The following is a 26,040-nucleotide window of genomic DNA, read 5'->3' on the forward strand; positions in this document are numbered from 1 at the left end:
TGGCACAGGATGAAATTGAAGAGAATGTGCCACAGGAAGATGCAATAGAGCATTCCACAGAATGCCCACAGTAAATGGAAAACAAAAAATGTGCCCTCAGTTTAGAAGAAAATGAGCTAAGAGAAGAGTTGCTTGCTTTAATAGTGATAGATAGACATATTACCATCAATGAAAGAAATAGACTGCAGAATGTCAATAAAACCCCAAAAGTCAGAAGTTTGATAAACAAATGAACAAAGTAATTAGGACTGTCCATAGAGATGCATGTGATATAACAGAGGTAAACAGGATATATTATTGTGCAGCTAAATTAATAACTGGTAATGTTCTACCACAAGAGCACAGGGTAGTGAGGGAGAAAAAAGGGAGAAATTGAATGCCATCATGGAAGCATCAAATAGAGAAAACTATAAAGCAATTAAGGCAAGACGTGTTACTGTTAGAAGATTAATAGGGAACAGATCAACAAAAATACTTAGAAAAATAGATGTGATAAAAGCAATGCACAGTATTAGAACAGATCAGGATCTATAATGCACTATCGCAAATAACAAACTAAAAATCTCAGCACAGGCATTAAAACTTAAATGATATGCAGATAAATATAAAGCAAAAGTACAAAAAAGCAATTCATTGATGACCCAAAAAAGTTTTATAGAGAACTGGGAAACAAGGTAAAAGGAATTAAAAGACCACCAAAAAAAGAAGAAACAGATACATTTTGTAGAAGTATTTGTGAAGATCCTGTGGAACATAACAAAGATGGTAAATGAATAGAAGAAGTAAAAGAAAGAAAAAGAGGTTTAAAGGTACAGGATATGAAATGGGATGAAATAGCCAGAGAGATTGAAACAAAATTAAGAAAAGCCTCTATCTGGAAAACCGTAGGCCCAGATGCAGTACCTAACTTCTGGTTTAAAGTATTAACATCTTTGCACAAAGAGTTAGCCATGAATAAGAACTGTTTATATGTACACCCTGAACAGACATCAACCTGGCTAACAACAGAAAAAACAATGTCCCTACTTAAGAGTGAACCTGCAAGCTACCCTAAAAAATATAGACCATTAACCTGCCTTCAGACGACATATAAACTATACATGGGAATTGATGCCGATAGAGTTTATAGTCATTTAGAAGAAAACTCAATTATGCCAATAGAACAAAAAGGCATTAAAAGAAAGTCATATGAAACAAAGGATCATTTGTTGTTATATAAAGTCATAGTGGTGAACTGTAAAAAGAGGAAGAATTTAAGTATGGCATGGTTTGACTACAAAAAAACATTTGATAGTAATTCACATTCATGGATAAAAGAGGGCTTACAAATGTATAAGATACACCTTATACTGATAAACTACATTACAGTGACCATGAAACAATGGCAAACCACTTTGCAATTAAGCCATGATAAAGGAGAAATTATTATTGCAGGGATAAAACTTCAAAAGGGAATATTCCAGAGTGACTCCCTGTCACCGCTGCTATTCTGCTTACCCTTAATCCTTTAAGCTGTCTACTTAACAACTTAGGCCATGACTGTAATTTGGTTCCTAGAAAACAAAATGTAAAGACTTCTCATCTTCTATTTGTTGATGATTTAAAACTGCACAGCTCATCAGATGAGGAACTGAAAGCACAACTGCAAGTTATCAAAACTTTTTTAGATGATACAAGAATGTAATTTGGTCTTGATAAATGTGCAAAAGCAACCTTTAAAGCAGGAAAACTGCAGCACCAAGAAAACATCAGTTTGGGACAAGAATGTGATATAAAAGAACTTTAGCAAGAGGGAATGTATAAATATTTGGGAATTGGTGAAGGATCAACAATAAAACATGAACAAATGCAAACAAAACTTAGTAAGGAATACTTCAGAAGAATTAAATTAATCCTGAAAACAAAGTTGATATTTAGGAACAAAATTCAAGCTATAAACCAATTTGCTCTTCTTGTCTTAACTTACAGTTTTGGAGTGATTGACTGGCACCAAAATGTGTTGGACAGATTAGACAGGAAAAGAAGGATGCTTCATGCTCCCCAAATGATTTATAAAAATCAGTGCATAATAAAATGATATATTCCCCATTATGAAGGAGGGATGGGCCTCCTTGAAACTGATTACATGTATAGATCTGCAGTCATGGGACTCCACACATATCTACCGACCTCACAAGACCCAAATGTAGTGAAAGTTTTGAAGCATGAGGATAGTAAATCTAAGATGACTTCCCTACTTAGTACAGCAGAAACATATCGGTGTCAAAAGAAAGGAAATCAAACCACAAGGAGATAAAAGTCAGGCAGCAACTGAATGTGCTAAAAAACAAAATAAAGAATATAAGGTGGAGGACCAGATGAGAAGGCAAGAAATGTGGAAAATGCATAAATATTGTTGCAAGTATAGAAAAATTGTGGAAGAACCTCATGTTGATCAGGAATGAATGCTGGCATGATTACAGAGAGGCGAATTCAGACCAAGAGATGAAAGGTTAATATTGGTAGCACAAGATAGTGAGCTATGTACATGATGGTTTACAAAGTCCATTGAAGCTGTAGAAGAAACAGACAAATGTAGGTTTTTGTAACACAGATCTGGAAACAGTTGCACACCTCATTGCTGGTTGTGACATACTAATGGCAGAAGGACTGTATACTGAAAGGCATAATAATGTAGCGAGACTGTTGCACTGTGGATTGTGCAAACATTATGGTACTGAAGTGGCTGAAAAAAGCTGGAAACATGAGCCACAAAGCATCACAGAAAATGATGAAGTCTATATCACATGGGATCACCCATTATCAACAGTTCAAAAGATAGATGCTAGAAAACAAGATATAGTGACGCATGAAAAGAAGACAAAAGTAGCATTGATCACTGAAATCACTACACTGAGTGACTACAGTGTCTTGCGTACAGAGAGACACAAAGTCATAAAATATCAAGATTTGCAGGCAGAAATGAGAGCAATGTGGAAGAAAGATACTCAGACAGTTCCAATAGTAGTAGGAGCAATGGGCCTTACAAAAAATAATCTACAATCATATTCAGATATGTTAACAATACATGTAACTCCATACAAATTGCAGAAGGAGTCATTACTGGGCACACTGAAGGAGCACCTCTGCCTGACATCAAATATTTAAACAATACTAATTTCATGATCTTTAATCGTACTTTGACTTAGGAATGGGGTCCATTCCTGCCATGGTATTAGAAACCCAAAAGATATGGAGAAAATAAAAGGGGGAAATGTCATGAAAGTGTTCTGGTAATGAGACAATGTTATGCATTTGTACTATCTTTTAATTTTCAAATCAGTCAGAGGCATAAGTCATCTAATAGGGATGTCCCCGGTTAGTTAAATACCCTAATTAGTTAGAAAATTAAACACAATGAAAATTATATGGGATGTAAAATAGCAGCCTCTAATTTCAGTGTCTCAAAGCTGTTTATGTGTTTGTCAGAATCTCCAAAAATGTAAGTTGAAGTTTTTTTAACAAAAGCAGACTCAGAACTGACACGATTCCTTAAAGGATGAGTTCATGATACCTTTTTTGGAGATGACAGCAGTTTATTTCATGGCAAAATTGCTATCCAGTGACTTCATATACCACAGAATGTGATGTACAATATAAAGCTGGATGCATTGATTACCTTTTTAAGATATTCAAGACTAATTGCAGGACAGAAATAACTTAAACTTGGTCTTTATGCTTCTTAACTGTACAGATTTTCACAGAATGTTCACATTGTTGCCTCATATATTTGGTCTGTTGTTCACAAAATCATGATTTCTAGAAAATCATTGACAAATCATTGAAGACTGATGTCAAAAAATAATGACATTCATTTGAGTTTCAGACTTAATACCCTTCAGAAAATTCATGCAAAAGTAAAACCTATTATTCTATCAACTTTGTAAGTTTGTAAGAGCAGTATTTAAAAATTGTCCCTATTTTTCAGCCTTTGTTCCCCATTATCCAGATTAAGAGGAGATTGAGAGGAATGGTCTATGAATATATATATATATATATATATATATATATATATATATATATATATATATATATATGTTACCGTTAAAACATCGAATGTTCGAAACATCAACACATGGAAACCTGGGTCCAAAACATCGACACATCACTTCTCCGATAAATCAAAATATCAACGTACAAATGTTTGACACCCAAATAATCGACAGTGGAACACCAACACATCCAAAATGCCAATCTGCAGTGAACGGTCCAAGCAACTCGGCAACATAAGCATAAAACAAACTAACACACAGCGGTGTATGCAAACAGAATGGAACAACTGACAGCTCAACTCATAGTCGTTTGCAACTGAAAATGAAACATAATATAGTTCTTTTGTAAACCCGATGTTTAAACTATACAATTAACACTGTTCAGTGGTACGTCCTCTGCTTGTCTAGACCAAGAGAGAGATTACAGGTAGATACAACTGAATATGTGGAACAGCATAACAGCATATACATCACACTCACATTTTATCCTTCATAAATCTCTAGAATTATACCCGGTCCTATTAAATCCACATCAGACATTCTGCTTGCTTGCATAACTTACTCCGAATCAGTGTTCATTGGTTGAATTCACTTAACACTTCCTAGACACACCATTTCTCCTCTTACACTTCAGCTCCTCAATGCACCCATGTTTCAAATTGACTGTTGAACATTTGCCAAATGGTCCTTGAGATTCAGAATTTTGGGATTGTGGAATTTCAGGTATTCCATAGTAATCCTATATATATATATATATATATATCCTTGTGTTATGAAATAGCACACAAGAGTTTCCTGATACTTGCCTTTTCTGACATTGCATAATTGTCCATGTTGCAACTTAGAAGTTTAGAAGTTTGGTGATGCACCCCCTAGACTAAATGTTTTTTTTTTTTAACTTAATTTGGTGATACAATCATCTGAGGTAACACATACTGATTTTCTCCAGAGTGAAAGCAAGTATTGACTGGAGTGTAAAATTCTCTCATTTCTTACTGGCAGTTATAATCCCACGGGGGCGGGATATCCTCATTAACAGTGCAAATGGCTCTCATTTTAATACTAGGCACCCCACAAGGCAAGCAAAAGAAAAATAAAATAAACATGTAAACCCAATTCAAATTTCCAATATTCGAATATCCATCAGTATTACTGCACTTTCAACTGTTGTCTCATTCGGGTCATTTGTTGAGGCATTTCACATGAACTCTATCTACATCGTCTCAAGCTAACATTACTTTTTATGTATGTTTACTGTTTCTGTTATGGCTGCTAGCTCAGTGGCAATCACTTCATCTTTACAGTGTCATTTCTGTGATCAACATCGCTGCTTTCATTCTTTTAGCTGTACAGATACAGAGTAAAGAAAGTGCTTATTATGTCCACATTACAACATCAGTACAGCCTCTGTAAAGTCACAGTCTTGCATCATCATGGTAGGGTCAACATAACATTCAAAATGGTGCCCACTGAATCTTTGGCATGAATACTCTTCTCAGCAATTTAATATTACATGCTGTGCCATGCATTTTTATTGAGGTAAAGTAACTAGTTGTTCTGATGAAGTCTATCGACGAAAGCGCTTGACCTATCCTGTGGATTATTTTACCATTTCGGATTGTTGCATTGCTGACTCGTTTTGTGTACAGTGGATCATTTTACGTGGCCTGAATAAAGGTGTTTGTTATATGGTGGTCGTAGGTTTTTGGCTCAAGGAGTGGTTCATTGGATGTTATTAGTGGTTGTTGCCACTCTTTTACACACCTTTTTGGTTTTAAAGTAACTAGTTAGCCGATTACTCTGATCATAAACTATTCAGTAAACCAGCACAAGTGTTTTCTTTTTTCCCATTCTCTACTATGTAACTTTGTTCTATTCTATTCTGGTCTGTATTTCTTTCCTTTTTAATTTCATAATGTAACTTTTAAAATGATATCTGTTTAAATCCTTAAACCCTTTCTTATCTATATTGCTATAGTATATCCTTCATCACAAAAATGAACTCAGTGGATGTAGCAACACCAAAAAAGAGACATTTTGCAAAACAAGGGAAATCACTGCCTGTGCCATTATTGTCAGTGATTCTCTATAGAAAATGGCTGTCAGCATTGTGTTACTCATTGTCTTGCATTTCAGGCAGTTGACACTTGAGGAATTTAACCTTCCCTACCTGTAGCTATAACCGATAAAAATAATCCTCCAAAGAAGTAGCGTACAAAGAAAGCAGAGGAAGATAATGAAACCTTTCAAAGGGGCAATGGGAAATCATTTGGAAACTACTCTCTATACCTGGCATAAACAAATTAAAGAAAAAAATCAAGCACTGGTTCAGAGTTTGCAACAGTAACCATAAGATGAATATACTGAATCTCACTTAACTAGAGTAGAAGTTATGAAGTAATTGGAGACCTGACACATACAGGGGAATAACATCATCACTTCACAAGAATGATTATAGCATAAAAATGCATAAATAATGACTGAAATGGAGTCATTTTTAACTTCAACATAGATGAAATCTGGCAGATTCAGCAACATGGGCAGTACTGGGCTAGAACTGGCACACACTGGATGGCATGATATGCAGGCATGACCTTTGTTTCCGTATTACAAAATGAATGTATCATAGCTGTGTCCCAGGCTGTTTGACGAGAAAAAATGACATGTAATGTGAAATATGAGCTTGCCAGCTCAATGCTTGAAGGCATTTTCCATACAATATGCTGAACAAAAGAATAAGCATTCCAGCCGTATTCAACAATGTATCATAACCCTAGTTTCCAATCTGTGATAAACATTAGCCTATAAGTTGTACTTGGAGAAATTGCTTTACATAAAAACTTAGGAGTACAAATATGAATCATATAACGACTTAACTATTTATTCTCTGTTAAAGCTTTACTAACTTGGCAATAAAGTTAATGAGCATTCATTGAGAGAATTCTGCGACTGGCAGTTTAACAGTGCATTAATAGTGCTTTATCTTTGCATATTTTATGCAGTCAAATAGTACACAGATCAATATAAAAATAAGATACCTCCAAAACTAGTGTGTAAGGGTACAGGACTAGACACTGGGGTTCACATCCTTAAACTGTCAAACTTGTAGAGTTACACACATTAAGGGCAGGATTCAAAAGGTCTTACTTCATCATGCTTCTAGACTTGAAGTAATTAAATGGGGCAATTGTCTCCATTTTTCTTGCACCAGGTGAGCTCTTGGCATTCTGGAATGATTTAACAAACAATGGTCATGCACAATAAATCCACATAAACTGCAACATTGACAATGCAGATGTAGATCTAATATTCAAATGCTATGTATATTGGTTTTGCTCACAGTATGGTTGTACATGTACACACACACACACACACAGGCACACACACACGCACACACACACACACACACACACACACACACACACACACACACACACACACACACACACACACACACACATACACACGCACACACAGACACACACACACACACACACACACACACACACACACACACACACACACACACACACACACACACACCTATATGTATATATACAGAGAGAGAACAAGAGAACAAAATATAACCCAAACTTTCCTATGATTCATGCTTTCTATAGATAAGCACAGTAAAGCAAAGCCAACATATACTGCATTAGCGTGGTAATAAAAATCTTGATTTTATATAAATATATAACTATTCACATGATATCATATCACACATGAACACTGCTTGTTACATTACCCTAGAAACCTGAAATATCATCTCCTGCAGGGAGAAAAGAAACATAATGAAATGTCCTTATCAAATCTAATGTACCCCTTAACTGTATCAGGATGTCAGGTAGTATAAAACCATTTGGAATCCTATCCTAAGTAATGCTGTGATATCAGAAAAGACTAGTAATTTAAAAACAGGTATGTTGTATATGCTGTTATGCCAAGTAAGATATGAAATGCAGAAGTACAGTCAATAAATAATGTACACAAATCTGCCACTGCTATGCATACTGTAGACAAATTAAGGTAATTGGGATAAAAATGTAGAAAACAAACCATAATTCAAGTACAAGCATATTTCTATAACACATTCTGTGAGTGTAATTTATAAACTGTAACCCATAATTAGATATGTGATTATGAGAATGCACTGTCTTTTTTAATACTTAATTGTAGCGTATGCAGCTATGAGCCACACCTTGCCCCTACCAACAATTAAATGAAACATGGCAGTGTTAGACAAATGTGTTTCACAAAACATGCATTTATACTCAGTTCTATTATGCATGCTAAAAATTTAGGACATAAAACAATAATAAGCCTCTGCTCTTTCTGCAAATTTTTAACTAGTCCCAAAACTTCATGGCCTGGTTAAACATAATAACACTGTTGCGGCATTAAACAAGAAAGTGTCTATTAACTTAAGTAGATTATTACACCCCTTGCACAAACAGCACCAGTACTTAAACTTCACTTTGTACTTGTTAGTTCAGGTTTCAGAGATGTAGCTTCTTTTATGAAGGACAGACCAGTTATATGCACTGCTGAAGGTACCATTGTAGGGCGTAGTACTTATTTTGTCTACTGAATCAAAGAGTTAAAAAAGACAGTTGAATATCTCCCAATAACTTTAACTATAATGGATTCATTTTCTTTTACATTAAGCAACATTATGCATTAACATAGAAATAACTGCATTGATACCTAACCAATTTGTCCTTGAAAAGGTAGCCACACAGTTTTAGAAAAATCTTCTAAATCACAGTGTATGATCCCTAAACCTTTAAAAATGAAAGAGGCAATAACCATTTCAAATGAGGACTACTGTCATTCCTTTGATCATGGCATAAGATAGCAGAGGATGACTCCCAGCAGACAAGTACAGATTACAGTTTCTCATTTTCCTATTTTTCAGAATTAGGAGCTTCTTTTTGGTTTGAAATTTGCTTTGCCGTCATGAAAATTTTCCACGGGATGAAACATTAAACTGAGGTCCAATATGCTTGACTTAGTGGCATCTTAAGGGGTCTATATTAGGTCGCCAAAATGGCAACACAGCGAATGCCATTTCAGCGACACGTAAACATTGATCCACCACTTTCAAAAATGGCCAAAACATCGATTTTTTTTCCAGGGGAAAAAAAATCACTTGGCCATTGCCGTGCAATTGCCTTTTTCCCCACTGTAGTGCGATCTTGGAGTTGGTATATTTAGTTAGGGGGTGCAGGAGGCACAGCCCCCCACATTGGGGAGTGTGGAGGGCAACTCCCCCCACACACTTTGTAATGTTAGGTATGGTGTTTTGTGTGTGGTTGGACTAATGATTTTTTTCCCTTGGAAAAAAGATCGCTGTTCTGGTCGTCCATGAAAGTGGTGGATCGCTGTTTATGTGTTGCTGAAACAGCATTCGCTGTATTGTCATTTTAGTGATATAATATAGAGCCAGCTTAGGTGGATTGAAAAGATTCCACAGCATCTAAAAAAAAGAGTAGGGGAGGTTCCCTGATGCCCTGGCCAAATTTTCCCTACTTGTATAAGTGCCACCTTGCATCTCCCCTGAAAACAAGCTGCTAGCCTAGTGGGACTAATGCAGTCAACAAAGTATAAATAAATAAATAAATAGATTCAAGCTGTTCATGTCATACTTTAAAATGCTTTGCGAAGCTTGTTGAATGAAGATGCAAAGAATCATTTATCATAATGACAAGTGCAGTTTGAGCTGCTAACTTTGCTCATGTACTTTACTAGTTTTGATGTAAGTCATGTCATTTTATCTGCACATTGCTTACTTTGTTCATCCTTTGTCTGATTCATCAATTGGGTACATTTTTAAAAGCCAATGAATATGAAATCAACTAGTCTCTTCTTCTGGGCAGTGGAACATTCTGGTACTGCTTTAGTTTTTAATGCTTAACAACTGTTTAGAATGATGAACTGAGAGCAAATTTGGAAATAGGACTTGGTCTATTAAGTATGCTCTGTTTTTCACTGTTGGCTTTAGTCATCATTTTGCCTCTACATTATTTACATGGCGATGTATAAATACATCATAAACTTGACCCTTATGCTTTTTGTTTTGGGTGGTATTTTTAGATCATTATGCAGGGCAAAAACATACATTTTGGCATGTCATTATATAGTCTGTCTTAGAAGTGCTACTAATTATCATTGTTCTGTGTGTGACAATTTATAAAATATTTAGGATTAGCATTAAAATGTACTTAACTGCTTAATAACCTTATTTATGTGTTTGTTTATTTATTTATGTATTCAGTTTTCTACATCAGTTGATCAGGTTCGTACCCCAAGGCATGTGTTTATTTTCATTGGGGACATGAGATGGCACTTTTATAATGGGGATGTATTGTCATGACAGTCTTGTGAGTGGGGGTTATTCTGTGTGACATCAGCATGGAGGAAGAAACCAACTTCTGTGGAGACGGAAAATCTGGGAAGAGTGAAGAAGCACCTGTTCATGGAAAATAAGTCAATGAAAGTGTGACTACTCCAATACAATGTGGAGGAAAAGACAGTTCAGATTTAATAGCAATCTTCAATAACAGAAAATAGGCTGAGGGATTGCTTTCCCATGGACATAGATCATGGTGATAATATGTCTACTATCAGACAAGACCACTGCAAAAATTGCAGTGACAGAAACTTTAATAAGAGGCTGAGACTTCTGAAGAAGAAGTCACCTGCTCAGATTTTTTAAACTGGTGGAGAGTATGATAATTTCACCAACCTGCACAATGCTAGGAAGTGAACAGGGCAACAGGAAGCCAAGGAATTATACTGTGGCTACCAAGCAGAACATTAGCGTGAACGATATCAGAACTGTTGATCATAAATGGCCCGTAGTTAGAGTATGGGTTAGACAAATCACAAACATGAATTGGTAATCTTCTTGGGATTATGTTATTATGCCATTGGGGCTTAAATTCCAGGGGCTGTAATTTGTAATATGTCTTGTTAATCAAACTTTCTGTGAAACTGCTTTTGAATCATTCAAGCTTGCTGCAAAGTTTCCACAAAGCTTTAATGCAAAAACGGGACTGGTATCTTGAAAAAAAGAAATAATTTTTGAATACATATGAGCATGCAGACAAAAAAAACTAAATATTCACTTTTGGACTGATGACATTAATATGGTATTGAAATTTATTTAAAAGATAACTGCATTACTCTGAATGGATTGAATAAAATAGTTGATGAAAGATGTATTTAGACTGAGGATGGGAGGCATGGGCCGATCTAAGAATTCAGCTGAATGAAATGTGTGGTTTACAAAGAGTGTCAACATAATATATTGGAACTAGCCTAAAACCTGTTTGGGATAATCAGGATCTCATGAATGCTAATCTTTACTCCTTCAAAAACATGATGAAGTTAATGAGATGAAAATGTATATTCTAGAAAAAATGCAGTTTTAAATATAATGCAGCAAGAAAGGTCATATGTTATTTGACTGATCAAAATGAAACTGATGAAGGTAGGAATATGAAGGAAGTAAAAGAAAAAGAAGAATTAAAAGATATAAATGTCTCAATACTGAATGAAGAAATTAATGTTGTTAATAAAGATCAAAATGAAATGCAAATATGAATGATTTCTATTCAGCACTGAATTTATTTGATAATACTAATAATTATATCACTACACGCAAAAAATGCAAATGTTTAGAAAATGATGCTGACGGAGATCAAATACTAATTTTTTATGAAGTAAAAAAGAAGGCGAAGCCCAATTATGAAGTATAGGAGTAAACGCACCAAGGCAAATGTCCAGAAAAAAAGTAAACTAACACTGCTAAAACTACACTGAAGGAGCAAAAAAACACTGTAAAATCCAGTATAAATCCAATGCGCTTTATTGTAGGTAAGTGCTTTTGCAACCAGCCCTGGTTGCTTCCTCAGACCAAAGAATACAAAAAAACTTCATCCCATACTTTAAAAGCCTTGAATCCTGAGTCACATGACTATGACCAATTACTTAATTAATTGAGTTAAAAGGACAAGTACATTCAAAATGCAAACACACTCAAAAAGCACAAAATTTAATTCAAGGCAATATATAAAAAAACAGCATATAATATAATGTAAAAGAAACATACACATTTTTATAAACAACTTTATTAAGTCACAACTAAAACTGTGACACAGATACGCATAAAACAAATTATATGCTTTCTTTAGTTATGTTAGGAACCTGGGTGGGAATTCCCGGATATGCTCAGAATTAGTCCAAAATGACAAAAAATACACTGAGCCCACAGACATTGCCAACATCCTAGCTGACAGGTTCAGTGCAAACTTCTCCCCCCTCTCCCCACCAAAAGGACAAATATCTATCCCAACAGAGTGCTGCCCCCCTGACATCTCAGATGCTCAGGTAAGGGCCGCCCTCTCCAAAGCAAAAAACACAGCATCAATGGGACCAGATGGTGTCCCGGGCTGCGTCCTACATGAACTCCAAGAAGAGCTAAACCCAAACATAAAACTACTGTTCAATCTTAGCCTTACTACAGGATATGTACCCAAAGAGTGGGGTATAGCAACAGTGGTCACTCTCCACAAAGGTGGTGCCTCAATGGATCCTGGAAACTATCGCCCCATAAGCCTGACTAGCTTGGTCTGCAAAGCTATGGAAAGGATCATCATGGACCTCATAAATAAAGATATCTGGGACCTACAGACACTGGATCCTACCCAGTTTGGCTTTGTTAAGGGCAGATCCTGCCTCTTAAACCTGGTCAATTTCTTTGAAACAGTCACCAAGGCCATTGACGAGGGGAAGGTGGTCCACACAGCCTACCTGGACCTCGCAAAAGCCTTCGATACAATACCCCACTCGGGCATTATAGATAAGCTCACCAGCTTAAATATAAAACCCTATGTCACTAGATGGGTTGCAAACTGGCTCAAGGACAGAACCCACATGGTTAGAATTGCTGGAGCCATGTCAGACTCCAAACCAGTTACAAGTGGCGTCCCACAAGGCTCAGTCCTGGGACCTCTCTTGTTCGGTATATATTTCTCGGTACAGGCCAACACGGAAGGACTGTGGCTGACCAAGTTCGCAGATGACTGCAAACTGGGCGCCATAATCAACTCTCCAGCCGACACAAGCATCCTCCAAAAGGGCCTCATAGAAACAGACAACTGGTGCCAGAGCCATGGCCTCAAGCTAAACGCCAAAAGTGTATAGTCATCCCCTTTGGCAAAACAAAGTGCCCACAAATTACCACATAGGTGGTAATCCATTAAGTACAGAAGAAGTCATTAGGGACCTGGGGACCCAAGTTGATAGCAATCTCTCATTTGACAACCACGTGGCCAAAGTGGTTTGAAAAACATTTTATATAGCCCACCTAATCATGAAGGGATTCACATCTAGATCAGGGAGGTCATCGCCTCTTTACTCATCCCTCATCAGGCCCATAATTGAGTACAATGCCCCTTTTGGGATGTACCTTACCAGACACCTGCAGCAACTGGAAAGACCCCAAAAGTACCTCACCAAGAGGATCAAAGGGCTCAAACAGATGCCATATGCTGCCCGGTTAAAGAAACTCCAGCTCTACTCAGTGGCATACCGCCTGCTCAGAGGCGATCTGTGCCTGAAGTATAAAGCCATGTCCAACCCGGAATTAATGGACATGCTGCACCTCAGAAAATCCAAATCCCATCGAGCTACGCTCGAGAGACTTGAACCTCAGCACTGAAATAAATAGGACATGCTGGAGGGACAGATTCATAACCCAGAGGCTCACTTCACTCTGGAATAAAATCCCAGTCCAGGTTAGGCAGAGTCCCACATTGACTCTCTTCAAGAGGAATCTTGATGAGTGGATGGGAGATCGTAGGTTTACCCCGGGTATCACTTCTGTGTCACTGTTAGACAGAGGCACAGTATACTAACCTCGAAAAAGGGCATAGCAAAATAAATTTAAAATGGGTGGCGAAAGCCAAACACACTCTGGCTAGGCTTATAAATGCCCTAGGGCAGATAGCCTAGTATGAACCTATAAAATATGAGGAAAGTGGTATTGAAAATACAGTGACAAAAAAGAAAGAAAGAAATGAAATGTAAACAGACTGAAGTTATGAAAGTAAAAGTATAATATTAAAATAAAGTCACTAAATGTTTATAGGTTTAAAAAGTAGTACAATACATTGATATTTTAAAGTAGTATAATCAGATAGAGCAAGACAATATTTACTAGCTATAACATCTTTACCTAAAACAGATAAGCAACAGTTTGATTTCCTATGAAATGGTAAGATGATATAATTTCAGTCAGTTTAATTTCTCCAAGTATTTTGGGTTTCTAACACAATGACAGGAATGGACCCCATTTCTAAGTTAGGGTATAATTAAAGTTCATGAAACCAGTATTGTTTTAGTTTTTGATGTTAACCAAAAGTGTTCTTTGTACCACCCACAATGTGCCAAGAACTGACTCCATCTGCAATTCATACACAGTTGCATATATAGGTAGCATATCTTAATACGTCTGTAGATTATTTTTGTTAGACCTGTTGTTCCTACTGCTATTGGAACTGTCTGTCTTTCTTCTACATTTCTCTCTTTTTATCCTGCAGATCCTGATATTTTGTGACTTTGTGTCTCTCTTTACGTGAGACTCTATAATTGCTAGGTGTAGCAATTTCAATGAGCATGACTGCTTTTGTATTTTTTCATAGACTACTATACATGGTTTTCTCACATCCTTGGCCTTCTGAAGTATTCTTTTCTGATATTTATTTTCATGTGTTTATGTTTTATTGCCAATCCTTCATCAGTTGTCAGATATTTACATACCCTATCCTGCTCAAATTCCTGCATGTCACATTTCTGTCCCAGATTGATATTTTCTTGGTACTGCAACTTCCCTGCATTAAATGTTGATTTTGCACATTTATCAAGACCAAATGTCATTCTTGCTTAATCTAAGAAAGCTTTATCCACATGCAGTTGAGCTTTCGACTCCTCATATAATGAACTATATGCTTTTAAGTCTTCTGCAAAAATTAGATGAAAAGTCTTTAAGTAAGGTTGTTTTTTTTGGGAGCCAAATTGTAACTAAGACCTAACCTGTTAAAAAAAAACACCTTCAGTAGTTAAGGGCAAGTAAAAGCAACAGCGACAAAGGATCACACTGGAATATTCCCCCTTTGAATTTTACAAAACTTTGTGCTTTGGCATGGCTTAATTGAAAGTGGCTAGACACTGTTTCATGATCACTGTAATATAACAGGTCAAAGTAGGGTATATTTTATACATTTGTAAGTGATCTTTTATCCATGAATGTGGGATGCTTTCAAATGCTTTTTTGTAATCTATCCATTCCTCCCCCATTTACATTTTTCTATTATAACTTTATTTAGCAAAAAATGATCATTTGTTTCACAGGACTTTCTTTTGTTACCCTTTTTGTTCTATTGCCATGAATGAGTTTTCTCCTAAATGCCTATAAACTCTGTCTGCATCAGCTCTGGTATATCGTTTGTACATCACTAGATGGCAGGTTATTGGTCTATGGCTTTTCAGAGGGTTTACAGATTCATGCTTAAAGATAAGTACTGTTCTGCCTGTTGTTAACTAGGCTGGTGAGTGTTCAGAATCTGCATACAAGTAATTCTTACTTATGGCTAAATTGTTGTGTAAAGATCTTAATACCTTTCAACAGAAATTAGGTACTACATATCGGCTTGTGGTTTTCCAGTTAGAAGCTTTTCTTAATTCAGTTTCAATTTCTCTGGCTGCTACTTTATCTCATTTTATAACATGTACATTTGAACTCCTTACTGTTTTTTTTTTTTTTCTATCAATTTGGCATCTTTGTTGTGTTCCGCAGTGTCTTCTGAAATATTTTTCCAAAATGTGTCTATTTTTTTTTTTGCTAGTGTTCCTGTTCCTTTTACTTTGTTTCCTAGGTCTCTGTAAAACTTTAAAACTTTTTTGGGTCATCAATAAATTATTTTGTACTTTTCCTTTATACTAAGCTGCATATCTTCTACCTGTGCTCATACCTTTAGTTTATTTGCAACAGTGTTCTGTTACTGTGTGTTGCTTTTCCCATGTATATTTTACTAATTATTTTTGTTGCTCTGTTTCCTGTTCTATATTTTTCTAACAGTGACACTTCTTATCTTAATTGCTTTATAGTTTACTCTTTCCAATGCTTCCATGGTGGCATTTTAAGTCTTCACTTCCTTTCCTTCATTGCCCTCTGTTTTGTGATAAGACTAAGTCTGTTATTAATTTAGTTGCACAGTAATATATATTTAATTCTATCATATCACATTTATTTCTGTTAATAGTCTTGATTACTGTGTTCATCAGTTTTATCAGACTTCTAACATTTTGGGTCTTATTTACTTTTTGTAATCTATTTCTTTCTTCAATCTTCAACTTTTCCTTGGAAAAAAATGGCAGTATAGAATCCTCAAGAAATGGAAACACTCCTGCAATGGGGTTACGCAGGACTCAGGGGGAGGATGACCCCTTCCCTGTTGTAGAAGGAAGTATTAATTTGCTAAAACCACAAAACTCCCACAATAGGGTTAGGCAGGGCTCAGGGGTGGGTGACTCCCTTCTTGCTGAAGAAAGTACAAGTAGTAGTCCACTAAAACCACAAAAACTGGCAGGCAAAAAAAAAGAGCTAAAAAATGATAGAGTGGACTATGCGTATAAGGAAGACATTATGTATTGTTACTATTATGCAAGAAGGCCATAATTTCTAGAAAAAATATCCAGAAATATCCAAAAAGTTTAAAAGAGAGAAGTTACAGGAAAGAAAAAATACTTGCACAAGAAAAACTGTCAAAAGTTTCAAATGCAAATTTGTGTTCTTTTATACAATAGATCCATGAAACATATTTCATAGACAAAAAAAATTTGGGCTGCCTGGAAAAAGAAGCAGCAGAGGAAGCAGAAATCAGAGATTTTTGAATCGTATAAAAATGAAACATGGACAAGGGAAAGAAAAAGAGCTCTGATATGGTGCAATATTTATGCAAAGGAGAAAGCTGAACCAATCAGTACAAAGAAGCAGCTCCAAACATATTTGAAGAAAAATACAGGCAAAGGCACCCAGATATGGAAATTTCACAATAAAACTATAAGAACACATGTGTGGGGGGGGTCATAAAACAGAGGATTAGTAAGGTAAAAGTTAAATAGAAACTGAAGTAATGGAATACCTACAAAGTGAAGAATTTAGTTTAGGAAGTCCAACACAGGTAATGTCACAGCATGATGGAAGATACAGTTGTGTAAGTTGAACTTACCATAACAGTAGATGTTCAAATGATCACTGCTGCAGTAGCCTTTGCTAGATGGGTTATATCCTGCCAAGGATAAAATGGTCAGCCAACATCCAAAGCTCCAAGGTGCCTTCCTCATGCCCAAACTGTTAAGCAGCTTGAGCTGAGCTGACTAAAAGATGAGTTTCTGAGTCTTTTCAAATATTTTTACACTATTCCCTAATCTAACCCAGCAGATATAACCTTAGCTGATCCCACCGCTGATAAGCAATCAGTTAATTCTAGTCCTAGTCTTTCTGATATGGATTGGAAAATAAACTATAGATACATAACTGTACGTCTTTAATATGAGTTTTCAGAATTTAGAATTGTCAGGCTTATATGTTAAAAGGTTGTTCTGACAAATTTTAACAGTGTGAAGAATGTTTTATCTGCAGTTTCTTGTGAGGAAAAATCTGCTTTAAGTAACTTAGTTTCTTCTATTGCACAGGTTACTGCTCTTTGTTTGCAGTGTGTGTATGACTCTGTTAATACTTCTTCCAAGGCTATGGCCACCATATAGTATTAAGGAAGTTTGATGGCTGCATTCTCAGAACCTCCCAGATAATGTTAAACGTGAGATTTTAAATTCTTCCTTGAATAGACATTTAATGTTCATCTTCTGAGCTGCAGAGGTAATCAAAAATTATGATGAAAGGGACAAGCTGATCCAGGCAATCTCTTAAGATTTTTCAGCATTCCTTTTCCAATTTTTCCAAGGGATGTTCTTTCTCCTTATCCAGTTTTGACAGAATACATAATAAACAGTCTCAACAGAATTTGGGTAAACAGGCATTTAAGAAGAAATGGCAAGGGAGTTCCAAAAAGAATTCTCTAACCTCCCCAAACCACTGACAGTCCAATAAGTCAAAATGACTGCTTTAGACACTCTGTGATACCCCCCTCACACCCAGCCCCCTTTTTTTCTGACAGAAAGTCTTCATCTACATTTTTTCTTTGACAACAGATTGCATCATACATATGGGTTCTAAATATCATTCAACAAAGTTACAGATGGCAGTGGGAGGAACTTCCTCCTTTCAAAGGTGTCATTCCTCATGCGCCAGATTGGACTAATACTATGATGGGAATAAAGTCAGAGCATGATTAAACATCATAAAATTAGTATTGATTTAATCTTTGATGTTAGCCAGCAATGCTCTTTGCAGCACCCCCAATGTGCCCAGTATTGACTCCTGCAATTCATACGGTGTTACATATATTACTAAACTCTTTTTCATAAGAACCATTGCATCTTCTACTATTGGAACTGTCTGGGTACTGGGTATCCTACTTCCACATTTATCTAATTTCTGCCCGCAAATCCTGGTATTTTATGACTCTCCGCCTCTCTGTACGTAAGACACTGTAGTCACTGCATGTAGCAATTTCAATGATCAATGTTACTTTTGTCTTCTTTTCATGGACTACTATACTGGTTTTCTCACATCTATTGTTTGAACTGTTGCTAATGGGTGAGCCCATGTGATGTAGACTTCATCATCTTGTGTAATGTCTCGTGGCTCATATTTCCAATGTTTTTCAGCTACTTTAATATTATAATGTTTGCATAATCCTCAGTGCAACAGTCTTGCCTCATTGCTATGCCTTTCAGTATACAGTCCTTCTACCATTAGTATATAACAACTAGCAACAAGATGTGCAACTGTTTCCATTTCTGTTTTATAAAACTTGCATTTGTTTGTTTCTCCCACATGTTCAATGGACTTTGTAAACCAGCATGTACATAGTCCACTATATTGGGCCACCAATATTAACCTTTCAACTTTTGGTTTAAATTCACCTGTCCTTAATCATTCCTACATTCAGTCCTGATCAACATGTGGTTATTCCTAGATTTTCCTGCACTTGCAACTATATTTATGGTTTTCCACATTTCTTGCCTTCTCATCTGATCCTTCACCTTATGTTCTTTATCTTGTTGTTTGGCATGTTCAGTTGTTGCCTGATTTTTATCTATTTCTAGTTTAGTTTCCATTCCTGATTGAGATTGATATGCTTCTGCACTAAGCAGGGAAGTCATCTTAGACTTGTTCTCCTCATGTTTTAAACTTTCCCTGTGTTTGGGTCTTGTGAGATCAGTAGATATGTATGCAGTCCTATGATTGCAGATCTATACATGTACTCAATTTCAGTGAGTCCCAGTCCTCCTTTAAATAGGGGAATATATAGTCTTGGTGTACACTGATTTTTATAAATTGTTAAGCATGAAACATCCTTCTTGTTTTCCTGTCCAACAGATCCAAAACCTTTTTGAGGCCAGTCAATCATCTGTAAGTTAGGACATGAAGAGCAAATAGGTTTATAGCCTGGACTTTGTTCCTAGATGTCAACGCTGTTTCCAGTATTAATTTTAGTCTTCTAAAATATTCCTTGATAAGTCTTATTCACATTGTTCATGTTTTATTGTTGATCCTTATTCAACTCCCATATATTTATACACTCCCTCTTGCTCAGCTTCTTTTATATCGCAGTCCTATCCCATGCTGATGTTTTTCTTGGTGCTGCAGCTTTCCTTCTTTAATGGTTGCTTTTGCACATTTATCAAGACCAAATGACAATTTTATATCATCTGAAAAAGGTTTGACCACTTGCAGTTGTGCTTTCAGTTCCTCATCTGAAGAACTGTACAGTTTTAAATTATCCACAAAAAGAAAATGAGAAGTCTTTACATTTTGTTGTTTTCTGGGTGCCAAATTGTAGCTATGATGTAATCTGTTAAGTAGACAGATTAATGGATTAACAGCAAGACAAAAAAGCAGCAGTGACAAAGAAACAGGTGTACCTGATAACACAGACACACTAAAACACTGACAACAAAATCACAGACACCACAAAATCAAAAGTTCAAAAACACGAAACTTCACATGCCCTACAAACCACTAACTTGACACTACCTGTTTCAAACATGTATAGGGAGTGTATTATCTGCATCCGACATAGGCAGCCCTGCAGCACCGCCTGAGGCATGATTGCCCTATATTGAGCAATATAGAGCAGTGTTAAGCACATTTTACCACTATTTAGCATATTTAAGGATATTTAAGCATAATTGCGCGGAGCTGTGTGCTGCGCAAACTAGCACAACATTGGGCAACATTGGGCAACGTTGGGCAACATTGGGCAATGTTGGGCAATGTTGGGCAAAGTCAAGCAAAGTCAGGTAAACACGCTCACACCTGCTTTACTGTTCCTTAACCAGTCAGGTCTGCCCAGCAGGAAAATAAAAAGCAGTGACAGGGCACAAACTCAGGATACTGTGCACTATAGTCACAGTACTTAACCACTTAGCCATGACAGCATTTCACTGGCACAGACACAGCAGGGCAATTGTAGACTAACGCAAACACAATCAAATGCTGTATCATGCCCTCTGAACTTCCCCCCAGGCCTATGCAGACAGATAACAGCAGGCCAGGCAGTGTGATGTGGGTTGAGTAGGCTATGAAGTCACAAACTAATAAACGTGAAATTGGAAGCTAAGTTCTGTAGTACAGTAGTATGCCTCAAGCCAGTACAACAGGCAACAGTACAGACTGAAATGGAGTGCCTGACATAGCAGTGCAGGCCTAGCAAATGTGTATAAGCGTCAGGTCAACCCCTCATCCAATGTACACTCACAGTAACAATCAGGTGTGCCCCCTGGGTAGAAATGTATAAATAATAGCTGTCCCCCCTGTATATAGAAATGTTGATAAGTCTATGCAAAGTGACTCATGGAAGCCCTGCAGGCACAGAGTGCTTCCTGTCAATGTACAACACAAAGGTGAGCCCTGAAGTAAAAACCAACTTGATTTTCCACACACATATAGTATATATGTCCATACTGGGCATGCTCACACACCTCAACAAATCTAGCAAATCTCAGTCAGCAACATACTCTAAGGTCATACTGGGCATGCTCACACACTTCAATAAACGAAACAAATGTCAGTCAACAACATACTGAACGGTCATACTGGGCATGCTCACACACTTAGGCCATGTCAGAGTACAGCAGTGGGCCACACATATCTGGCAGTAGCAGTTCTCACCACAGAAACATGTCACTATTCACCAATCCTGCCTTGTGCACACAGTGATATGAAAACAGACCCATATAATATATTGGACTCCTGTCATAATCAAACTATGTACTACAAGTACTGAACTTGTTCAGAGAAAGTGAAAATTCAAAGAAGACCAATAAATCTCTGATCAGTATCATCAATAAACAATGAGCACTCCTAACATTATCCAATCCATGTTCTGGCAAATATATTGTCAAAGAGTCCATAGAGAACCATAAACCTTTCTTTCACAATGTCATAAATATCAATGTAAACACATATATGTTCTGAGTCAGTGCAAACTGTAAATGAATACATGTATATGACTGACACCGCCAACATCTTGTCAGACAGGTTCATACATATTTACCCCCCTCTCACTAACAAAAGGGCCCATTATCATACCTGGAGACTAAGAAAAACCCAGAAATCACATATACAATGGTTAAACAGCACTTTCCAAACCTAAAAACATGGCGGCTATGGGATGACATGGCTTCCCTAGCTGTGTCATATGTGAACTCCAAAACAAACAGACCCTGCACCTGAACAGTCTGTTGAGACTCACCCTCTGTACAGGATATGAAACCATTGAATGTGTTACAGCAACATTTGGCACACACCACAAGTGTTGGTGCACAACAGACCATATGAACTATTGTCTTATAAGCCTATTAAGCCTGATCTGCAAGGCCATGGAGTCCATCATGATGGAACTCATAAACAGAGCTATTGTGAGCCTAGAAACACCCAACCCTACCAATTCCATTTTGGTCAGGGGCAGATCATGGTTCCCAAACCTGCTAGACTGTTTTCAAGGCAGTCACCCAGGACATACATCAATGAAATGAGCTACACACGTCCCACATAAACCTTGGAAAGCCCTCTTCCAACATCCCTGACACATGTCGTATACACAAAATCAACAACCAGTGCATAAATATGTATGTCATCTGATGGATTGCCAAGAATTGTGGTCTCCTGTTCAAGCTGGTAACAACCACTGTCCCCCATGGCCCAGTCCTGGGACCCCTCCTGTCTGGTGTATACTTTTCAGAAATGCAGTCAAACACACGAGGGCTATGTTTATCAAAGTTTGTGGATGACTGCAAAAAAGTTGTCATAATCGATGTGTGGGACAACAGAGACATCCTTAAAAAGGCTCTCAGTCAGACATATGTGGTGTAAAAATATGCCCTCGAGCTACAGTCATACAAATACTACATAGGTGCCAACACCCTAAATATGGAGGTGATAATAAGGGATCTATGGACACATATGGATAGTCATCTCTACTTCCAGAAACATATTCACAAAGTGGTTAGAAAATCATGCTATGTGTTCCCACAAACTGCCAAGGACTTTGCATGTAGGTCATAGTAGGTTCCCTCTACTCATCAGTCATCAGACCCATCAGAGAGTACCACAACACACCTGCGATGAATCTGACTAGGCATCTTCAGCAGCTGGAAAGACCACTGAAGTACCTCAACAAGAGGATTACTGGCCTCAAACAGTTGCTCCATGCAACCAGACTGAATTTAACTCAATCTGTACTCTGTTGCATACTGTCTATACAGGAGATCTCTGCCCAACAGACAGGTCCATGTCCAATGCAGAACTGATGTACATGCGCTATCTGAAGTAAACCCAAGCTCATTGTACCACATGCTCTAGGGATATCAACATCACAACATTAAATAGAACATGGAGGGATACATGACTAACGCACAGACTTCCCTTGCTGTGGAACAGGCTCCTAACCGACATTAAGCCGAGACCCTCACTGACAGTCTTCCAGAGGAGTCTTGATGAGTGCATGTGAAACTGAGCTGTCACACCATGGATCACTTCATCAGCTCTACTACACAGAGGCCTAGGGAACTAACTCCATGGGTGGTAATAGCTGCACACTCTGTCCATACTAATATATGCCTTCAGGCTGATAGCCTATCACCTACCTATGTACCTATATATATATATATATATATATATATATATATATATATATATATATATATATATGTAGGGGGAACACAGTATAATAAGATGGATGGGCAGAGATATGTGTAAGAGGGTGACCATGACAGGGAGCCATCCAGGACTGTCCCACCCAGCACACATCCCAGTGGCACGAAAGACATGAGGTGCACATCTCTCCCACTGTACATAACAGCCACCAGTATCTGTAAGCATTACAGTGTATGTGGTCCACGTGCCTGCTGTACAACATGACTTTACAATGAAGTACACGTCTACTATCTGTAGACATGTACCTGTCACATAGGTCCATAGGTATGTAGTAGACTAACTCCACGAAGGCATATATCAACCTACGCAAGTTGTGCAGCTTTCACCACACCATTGGGTAGTCTCCCAAGGTCTAGTTCTAATAGTTAGTACCCTAAGCCCCTTTCTAGTGGGGCTGCTCATTTGATGCCTGGCATGAACTGTCTGTTTCCCATCGACTCATCAAGGTTCCAAATGAATAGTGTCAGCGAGGGGTTATGTCTAATGTACATTGGGACTCTGTTCCACAGTAAGGTAAGTGTGTGGGATGGTATTCTATCCCATCAGCATGTTGTATTTATCATTCTGATGAGGTTCATATCCCTAGAATGTGTAGGGCGACTCAATGTTGTTATGTGTAGATGGAGCATGTTCAACAGTTATGTGTTGGACATGGCTCTGTATGTTAGGCAGAGTGTGCCTCTGAGTAGGCAATACACAACAAAGAAGAGATTTAGTTTTACCAGTTGTGTTGCATAACACAACTGTTTGAGGCCAGTAATCCTCTTGGTGAGGTACCTATGTGGTCTCTACAGCTGCTGGATATGCTAAGTTGAGTACATCCAAAATGGTGCACTGTACTCAATGATGGATCTGATGATGTAAGAGTAGAGTGCCAACACTACCTCTTTGGACACTGATGCAAACCCTTTGTTGATTAGTGGGCCACATAGGATCTCCCAATCACTTTGGCAACATGGTTGTCAAAGGACAGATGAGTATCTACTTCTGTCTCCAGATCCCTCATCACTTTGTCATTTTCAAGGGGGTAACACCCATGTGGTAGTTTGTGGGTATTTTGTTTTCAACAAAGAGGATCACTATGCATTCCTCCACAGTGAGCTTGAGGCCATTATTCTGACACCACACATCTATCTCATAGTGTCCCTTCTGGAGAATCTGTCTGTCTTCCAGAGAATCTATTATGACAAACACTTTACAGTTCCCAGGAAACGTAGTCAACCACAACTCTCCTGTGTTGGCATGCACATTTGAGAAGTCTATACCAAACAGGAGGGACCCCAGGACTAAACCTCGGGGGACACCAGTCGTTACCGGTGTAGAGTCTGTCATGTAGCCAGCAACTCATAATGTGTGGGATCTATCTGTGAGCCAGTTTGCAATCCATCTTGTGATGTATAGATTCATGGGCAGGTTGTTGAGTTCATCTATGATACCTTACTGGGGAATGGTGTCAAAGGCCTTAGCGAGGCATAGGTAGGCTGTGTGGATCTCATTTCAATCATCCGTAGCCTGGGTAACTGTCAAAGAGATCCTCCCAGTTCAGGAGGCGTGGTATGCCTTTGACCAAGCCAAGCTGTGTGTGCTCAACTGGGTGAAGGTTCCTAATCTCTGTATTGTTGACTTCCATTATGATTGGCTCCATTGCCTTGCAGAACACACTTGTCAGGCTCATAGAGCATGAATGCCAAGGGATTTTTGTGGCCCCACCCCTGTGGAGTGTGAAGAACATTGCTGTGCAACATTCTATGGGTACATATCCTCTAGAGAGCATGTAGAGAGAGGTGTACATATCCTTGATGAATATGGATACATCCTCACCCTATGTGCTATGATTCAGGTTCTGATGCTGGAAGGTATGGAATGAGTAGTATCCTGGTAGTGCTGATGTGCTGTCTGGAGCCTTGAACTAGGTTACCGATACTGCACAGATATCAATATTCTCCATAATGAGAAGTGCCTCGAGTGTGTGCATCTGGAGGCTGAGACTTCTGGCAATGAGTAGTATTTAGCTCACTTTGTGGTTATTTGTGTTGGTTACGGGGTTTGGTTTGTCCTGCGTGACCAGTGTTCCACACCTGACGTCATCGCCTCATTGATCCCATCTGACCATAAGCTAATCACCCTACATATCCGCATTCTGGACCCACACCCCCATTAAGGAAACCATGTTAAAAAATTTCTCCAAAGTCAACGTCATGCTTCTTAAGACAGAAGTGCTGAACTGCAGGACACGCATGCAGATGGACAATACAGTTATGACTACTGAACCCTTCACAATTGCACTTCATAAGCACTTACATGACTGCATGCATCGTGCTATCCTAAACAGAACCAAGATGCTAACCTCCAAGAAAAGGAAGCCAATCTGGTGTTCCCCTGCCATAAACAAACTGCACAACAGAAGGAAAATACTGTTGCAAAACAGGGTAAAATCCCATGAGGGGAGTAGCTCCATGGTCCACATCAGTAAGAAGCTGTGATCCATGATAAAATCCGCCAAAGCTAGTGATGAAAACAAAATAAACACTGATTCTAAAGACAACCACAAAGCATTCTATAGCTATGCCAAGAATCTCAATGGCAACACTCAGATCT

The sequence above is a fragment of the Protopterus annectens genome, chromosome 2.part0 (genome assembly GCF_019279795.1).
Source record: "Protopterus annectens isolate FY-2018-M chromosome 2.part0, PAN1.0, whole genome shotgun sequence".
Taxonomy (NCBI): Eukaryota; Metazoa; Chordata; order Ceratodontiformes; family Protopteridae; genus Protopterus; species Protopterus annectens.